The following is an 8,051-nucleotide window of genomic DNA, read 5'->3' as shown; positions in this document are numbered from 1 at the left end:
ACCTAAATTTATCACTGTGGGATAGGATGCTAAGCAAGCCAGACCTAACCCCTGCTCTCAGGGACACAAGCTGGCTCCTGGCCTACTCTCTGGTCAGCACTGAGCTCTGCCTTTCCTGTTCACTTGGAACTGCTGAGCGTCAGCCTTGGCTCCCTTACATCTTTGCTCTGATTTCATGCCAGTCTCCGAGTTGACATTTGTGTTCATGGTACTTGCACATCTCCTTCCTGGTTGAACTGCCCCCCACCCCCGCCCAACTACAACCTCAGGCAATATCCTGTCACTATGCCCAGGAGCTCTTGGTTCATCTTGTTCTGTCTTTGCCTGGCCTCTGAGGCAACCCATGGCCTGGATCTGACCCATCATCCTAACAGGGCTTCCATAAATATTTATGAAGTTGAATCAACTCAGCAGTAGTTCAGAAATTCCAGGACCCTTTAGAAGAATCTGGAGCAGTTGTCTCTAGTCTAATAGTATGTTCATTCCACATTGGAAACACCTCTCGATCATCCTGGTGGTTCTCTGTGTTCCAGAAGGGTAGAAGAAAGGGCGGGTGCCATGTTGGGTGAGTCAGGGTGGGAGTGGGGCAACCCTCCACCTAGAAGTTCCATATCTGGGACTAGTTGGCAGCCTCCAGCCCAGCCCCTTGTCCAGGTCCTGAGGAGCCCTGGGAGTGCTGGAAACAGGTTCTGCCTGTTACTGGCTGATCTGGAGAGTATTCTTACCTCCTCACCTCAGCATCAGAGGTCCTGCCCACACAGGAAGCAGAAGCAGCGCCTGTCTGTGAAGCTCTTTGTTTTCCTTGAACGCCTCTTTGGATTTTTACATGAGTTGTTCATTCTGGATAAGAAACCTGTGGTTGGCATTTGTGAACTTTCTTCATACCCAGTAAGGTAGGTGCGGGCAACTTGCTTGGGACGCCAAAGCTGAATAAAGCCTTGTGAAGCTGATGACCAGGCTCCTGCTGTGTGTCAGTCAATGGCCATTATTTCTGTCATCTACTCAATTCAGCCACTGGGTTACTAACTGGAACCTACTCTGGTTCTTATTTAAAGTTAACTTAGACCTTTTCCTGAATTCTTTTTGGATCTTGATTATTTCACCCCAAAGATGAGAGAAAATTTTTGCTTTCTGAAAGAGTGGCTGAGCCTTCACATCCTGATAAGCAAATTTAAGATGATCCCATTTCCCAGTATTCACAGACCCGTGTCATTCCCTTCCCCTCAGCTCTTTCAGCGAATAGAATGCAACAAAAGGGATAGAATGTCATTTCAGAGATTAGGTTATAAAAAGACTGTGGCTTCTGTATTGGGCCTTCACTCCTCCTCCTCTTCAGAGTCCTCTCCTCCTTTCTTTCTTGGATTCCTCTACTGGGGGACTGGCACGAACTGCTGTGTTGTGAGAAACCCTATGGAGACACCCTCAAGGTGTGTTAAGGAGTTGAGACCCTCAACCCAATAGCCTATGTGGAATGGAAGTCTGCCAACTCCCTGTGAGGAAGCTTGGGAGTGGATCCTTTTGCCCTGTTGAGTTTTGAGATGACTGCAGCCTTATAAGAAACTCTGAGTCAGGCTTACTCAGCTAAACTGTGTCTGGACTCTTGACCCACAAAGCTGAGGGACAATGTTTGTTATTTAGCTGTTAAGCTTTAAGTAATTTGTAATGCAGCAAAAGATAAATAATTTATTTCCCCATATTGGAGCTCCAAGTGTACGGCTTAAATTTCTTTCTTAACTTCTCATTCATAATTTTCCTGCCATGTGCCTACTGTTTTTTTTTTTTTAATCAAGGTTGCTACTAGCCCATAATTTACCTTTGTGCCAATTAAGAAAAGTTCCCATCCCTTAAGACACTTTTTTTTTCCTTTGCCTGGAAAACTGTCATAAACATCCAATCTGTAATGACTAGGAAGGGTGTGGGACCCAGTAGATATGCTGCCTTTGTGCAGTGCACAGTTGGCACCACTACTCTGGCCCCATTCCTGCTAAAATTTCCCCTTCCAATATCATCAACGACTTGCCATTTTTCATACCTGATGACTTTCCCTTAGTTGTCTTTTTCTTTGGTCTCTTGGCTTCTCTTGACATTGTGGATCATTCTCTCACCCCTACAACTTGTGTAAGATTGTAGGAGATTGGACTGTGATAGTGGTATATGACTAAAAAGATTGATTAGCTATTGCAACAACTTCAGTACAACTAAGCTAGTCTTTCAAGGTAGCTGTCTTAGGCTGTTTTTTTTCCCCACCCCCTGTTATAATAGGATACCCCAGTCTGGATAATTTATAAGCAATAGAAGCTTATTTGGCTCATGGTTCTGGAGGCTGGGAGGTCCAGGGACTTGGTACCGACTCTGGTGAGGGCCTTTGAGCTATATCACAACTTGGTGGAAGGGGAAGTGAGCATGTGTGAGTCAGAGAGGAAGTGGGACCAAACTCATCCTTTTTATCTGAAGCCCACTCCCATGATAACTAGCCCACTCCCTCCACAACAGCAGTAATCCAAGCAGGCAGAGACTTCATGGTCTAATCACTTCTCAAAAGCCCCACCTCTTAACACTGGCAGTTCAATTTCCACCTGGGTTTGGAGTGAATGTTTTGGCCACAGCAGTGACCTACCCAGATGGTGACCAGGGGCTTCCTGGTGTCTTGGTTGCTGCTGGCTCCATTTTTCTTTCTCCAGCCACTTCTTGTTCTCTGTATCTGCCCAGAGCCTCTCCTTTTATGGCTACCTTGGTAGTGTGCCAACTCGGAATTCATACTTGTTCCTTAATTTTTGCCCAAACCTCCCTTCTTTACCAGCATTTTAGGAGATGGACGCATACATATTTATGATAGTCGCACTTAGTGGCCCGTGAGAAGCTCCTCTTCCCAGCAGTCGTGGGCACCCCTGCAGTCTGCTGGCCTCCTCTGTCCTCTCTTCCCTGGGCTGGTGTGGCTCCATTTCATTTTTCTCTTCTGTTAGCTTGCCTTTTGGGAGCTAAGCTTTCTAGTCTGACATCTCCAGACTCCCAAAAGCACTTTGCAGTGGGAAAATAATTTTGTTCCTAAGAGGAATTCTGTCCCCAGATGTTGAGCCAAGATCTTTGCTCAAATGCCTCTGTAGGTCTTAACGTGATCACCGAATGGGTCACAAGTTGCATGTCATCTCCCCAAGTGAAGTCAGAGTGGAGTGACTGTTTGTTCTTTTCTGGAATCTCTTCTCTCCGGGACCATCTTTTACCCTCCCCTGGCTTGGGGTTTTGCCTAGGGTGTGTAAGTGCTGTTTATTCCACGTTACTGAATTTCCACCTTAGCTAAGAAATCCACTTCTGAATTGACAAATACACCACTGTAGTTCATGCAGGCAAACATCTTTTTAAAAAGTTGTTCTTTTTAGATCTACATGACAGCAGAGTATATTTTGACATATCCTACATACATGGAGTCTAACTTCCCATTCTTGTGGAGTTAACACTGGTTGTGTGTTCATATATGAGCATCGGGAAGTGATGTCTGATCCATTCTACTGTCTTTCGCATTCCCGTCCCTCCTCCCTCCCCTTCCTTCCCCCTGGTTGAATCCACTGAACTGCTATTTGCCTTGAGGGTGATGACAAAGGAATAGATGCCCGGTCACTCTTCATGCAGGCCTGGTCTTCTTGCACCTGACATTTTCTTTGGCCAGCTTTGAAAAAACCCATTTAGATGGTCACCACCTGTGACGGGTGCTTGCTTAGAGGAAAAACAATTCAGCCAGCTTGTTGAATGATCTCTCCCTCTTGTTGCTACTTTCCGAAGGTTTGTTGATCATGGCACAGGTTCTTTCATGCTCTCTCTGTCCATCTCTCGTGCCACATGTTTCTCCTTCTTTGGTTTAGCTCCCTTTTTCTGTCCCCCACCTGTGAGTCCTCCTCGATCACTTTCTCTCTCCCAGGAAGCCCCATGCACTTTCGGGGTTTCAATTATTATTACTTTTTAAAGCTACTAAACATTTCCTTTATTTACCTATACATTCATGTTTTTATATATATATATATATATATTTTTTTTTTTTTTTAATTTTTTTTTTATTTTTTTTTTCTAGCCACTTTTAAAAGGTGCTGGTCAGTGGCCTTATGTACATTTAGAGCACCATACCTGCCTCCAGAACTCTTCATCTGGCAAAACTGGAGCTGTGGTCATTAGACAGTAGCCAATTTCTCCCTCCCCTCCGCCCCTGGCCACCCCCATTCTACTCGCTGTGTTGTGAATCTGACTTCCAGGTTCTTTATTGTAAGTGGGATCATACAGTATCTTTACTTCTGGGGACTGGTTATTTCACTTGGCTTAAGGTCCCTAAGGATAGTTGACGGGAGCCTGTCAACTATTACTTTTACACCACTGATCCCAAATCTCTGGCTTCTGATTTTACCTCCCTCTGAAAATTTACTTCTATATCTCCAGCTCCCTTTGAATTCTTTTTGAACATAAATGAATTTTAGTTGCCTCAAAGTCCACAGATCTAACCTCATGTACATCTTTCTTCCCTCCAAATCAGAGCTCCTCATTTCTTTTTTTTCAAATATTTTTAAGTTGTTGATGAACCTTTATTTTATTTGCTTATTTATATGTGGTGCTAGGAATCGAACCCAATGCCTCACAGGTGTGAGACAAGTGCTCTACCGCTGAGCTACAACTCCAGCCCCTCAGAGCTCCTCATTTCTATAGACAGAAATATACTTCCATAATCTCTTTAAATCTTGGGCCCTTTCTATTTCATCTTCATTTTTCTCTCTATGTAAAATTACTCTACACCTTTATAAACTATGTATAACTCTTTATTGCCTATAAAATGAAGTCCAAAGTCCTCAGACCACTGATAATCTGGCCTTGAATTAGTTGAGATTAGGCTCAGTTAGCTGTGTGTCAGAAAACCCAAAATAATAGTGGTTTTTAAAATGATGTAAAAATTTCCTTTCTCTTGTTTAATGAATTCTGGAGATTGCTGGTACAGAAGTTCCACAAAGCTGTTAGGAATCTACTAGACCCTTTGGAGTTCATTGATTTATTATCTCAAGAACATTACTAACCTCAAGGTTTAAAATGCATTTGGAGGTCCAGCCATCACATCATAATTCCAACAGGATGGAGGAAGGGGTGAGAAAGGGCAAATGTCAATTGCCCTTTAAGGAGGTGTCTTAGAAGTAGCACATCTAGCTTTGAGGGGGAATGGGAAACATAATCCTATTCTAGGTGGACCTATAACAAACTCGAAGTTTGGGGTTCTGTTGCTGAGGGAGAAGACAGAAGAGACACTGGGGAGGGAGCCGCCTTCTCTGCTTTGGTGTGTCCTCAGTACACCCGCCCACCCACACATCCCACTGCATTGGGGTTATTTGACAGTTGCTATCACTCCCACTGGGCTGACAGCTCTTTAGGCCTGAAAATCTTGTGTGCGTCCTCATTTTTGGTATTTGGTACAGTGCCTGGCAAAGAGAAGGGGCGGAACCGTATTTGGTAAACAAACAGATGCTGTTAGAAAAAATTATGAGAAGAAGGTGGAGACTCAGGAAAGTGTCCCAGAATACGAAAGAAGCTGTCTCAGAATAGGGAAGAAGCTGCCTTTGGATTAAAACAAACAAACAAACAAAAAAAACCCCCAAAAAACCCTGTTCTAGGAAAAAAACAAAACAAAAAACAAATACTGTCATCCAGCCTCATCATGCCATTAGTGATAGCTTCACACATTCAACAGGACAGAATTTTTCTTTTCTTTGATGAAGGAAGCAACAGATGGTCACATATCCAGCTGGAGAGGCTGGAATCTGGGTCCTTCCCGCCCAGTCCGGGGCTCTCTTCCCCAGAAAGTGGGAACCAGGGTCCACTACTGCTTTGCTTTGTCTCCAGCACATGAAGCTCCAGATTCTGTAAGCAAACAGAGAGCTTCAGGAGGAAACAGCCACTCTGGGGGAGGCCCCACAGGGCCTGCCTTCCCCGGTGGGCCTGCTGTCAATCAGGTTGCTGTCAATCACTGTGTAAAGCAGGGAAGCCAAGCCCCTGACCTCTGTCGTTGCATGGAGTTCAGTAAGAAGTTTGCCTCGGAGCCCATCCCATATGGTGTGCTATTAAAGTGCCATAAAGGTCTCATTTAAGTGTTGATTGTCCCAAAGCAGGAAGGCAGGACAACAATACAGCCAGGGCCAACAAAATCTTCCACTGGGCGAGAGAGTAGGGCTGTTTGTGTACTTTCCTCTCTACTTCCTTCTCGGGCTCCTTCAGTCAGGTTAGGCAGGCTGGTGAAGGCCTGGCAGCACCACGGGGATTCAAAGCCTGCTAAGGCGCTTTCTTGTTCGTGGATCCTAATGTGGTCCCAGTCCCAGCAGCTTCAAGTCCTTGATAACTTGTCAGAAATGCAAATTCTTAGACTTGCTAAATTGGATGGATTCAGCAGTCTTTTTTTTTTCCCCCTCCAAGTTTTCCAGGTGATTCTGAGAAGTACTGCTCAAAAAGGGGCCCAGTGCAGAGTTGAAAAGTGCAGTGAGCGGGGCTGGGGGCCTCTCTGGGCTGCTGGAGGCTGGGCTGGTGGAGGCTGGGGAGCTGCATCCTGGTCCAGCTGCAGTGATGACTTTGAGGCCACCATCCTCCCTCTGCAGCCTGCTTCCAGGCAGGGGAAACCCATTCATAAGGAGGAGCCTTCGACAGCAAGGGACACCAGGTAGGGAAACTAGAGGAGGCCCCTGAAGAGGGACGGTACAGGTAGCAGCCAGAACGGGCAGGCCCTGCTAGACCGGTTAGCGCCACTCGTGTGTTCCTGGCACAGGCCAATGATTCCAGGTAGTCCTGCTGTCAGTGACATATTGGCTCTTGCCCTGCTTTGTGGCCTTGCATGAGCTGACATGATCACTGAGCAATTTGGGTGCTGCATTCTGCAGTATCCTGGGCACCTCGTAGCTGCTGACCCACCTCCCACAGCAGTTTGCCATGGTGGTGTGGGGCAGCATGCCCAAGGGTGTGCCGCTTTATCTACTTTATTGGGCATTTAGGCTTTTGTTTCACAGTTCTGCCCCAGGGCAGTGTCATTCTGGCCACAGTAAGATGAGGGCCATATCAATATGACATGGGGTCAGGAGATGCCTGAGTTAGGTGTCTCCTGTTAAGACCAATAACTCATAAAATTATGAAAAGTTATTGGTGAGAAATCGTGAATTGTCCCAGTTCTGTGATTAAATCCTGTAACTCCATTTTCACTATCAGGCAAGAAAAGTTCTATTCTTCCTGTCTGGTTTTGCAGACGTAGGTAACGTTTATGTTAAATAATGCTTCGCTCCTCTGCAACTGTGTCTTGCTCACTGCAATGAGAAGGCCTGGCTGAGATGGGTTTAGGCTGAGGCCATCATGGCAATGGAACCAGGGATGAATTAAAAAAAAAGGGGGGGGGTGGATTGAGAGGCAGGCACTGGGAGAGAAGAGGTAGCCCATTTGTGGAGTTGGACTCCGAAGGAGATTACCAAAAAAGCCACTATGTCTTTTTTGTCAGTTTGACAAAATGTGGGTTTTTCAGGACCCAGCTGTGGGATGCAGAAAGGGACATCTCTTTGACATTGTTGAGAAGCAAGGGTGACACAGGAGCTACCTGAAAGCCCACTAGACAGCAAGCCAGGTGGGACATGGCTTTATGTCAGGACCGGCCAGGAATACAGCAGCTCCAGCCTAGAGGAAGGAGCTTTGGGGAGCGAGAGTAGTGACTGGGGATAGTGTGAAGAGGACAGTGGGTGTTTGCAACAGATGTGTGGTTAGAAGGGCAACTGCACACCTGGCCACACACCTGCCCGGGATTGGCTCAGGACGATGAAAGGTGCCCAGACCTGCAGGAGACGGAAACTCAGAACCTGAGCCCTGATGTCACCACTGGCAAATATGTTGAAAGAGTTCTCTGTCAGAGAGCCTCCACCGATGACATGGATTTTCCAAGCTTTCATTACAAATCTACCTTCCTCATTGATGGTCCTGCCCTTGCCTGCCCTGGGGAGGTTTCTGGAGCTTTCTGAACACAGCAGGTTCGCAGAGTAAAGCATTTTGGAATGGGGTCAGCT

This window comes from Marmota monax, unplaced genomic scaffold (assembly GCF_021218885.2).
Source record: "Marmota monax isolate L192 unplaced genomic scaffold, Marmota_monax_Labrador192_F-V1.1 WCK01_AAM20220418_F8-fsc00010, whole genome shotgun sequence".
Taxonomy (NCBI): Eukaryota; Metazoa; Chordata; class Mammalia; order Rodentia; family Sciuridae; genus Marmota; species Marmota monax.
The sequence above is the reverse complement of the archived record's forward strand: the minus strand, read 5'-3'. Positions refer to the sequence as shown.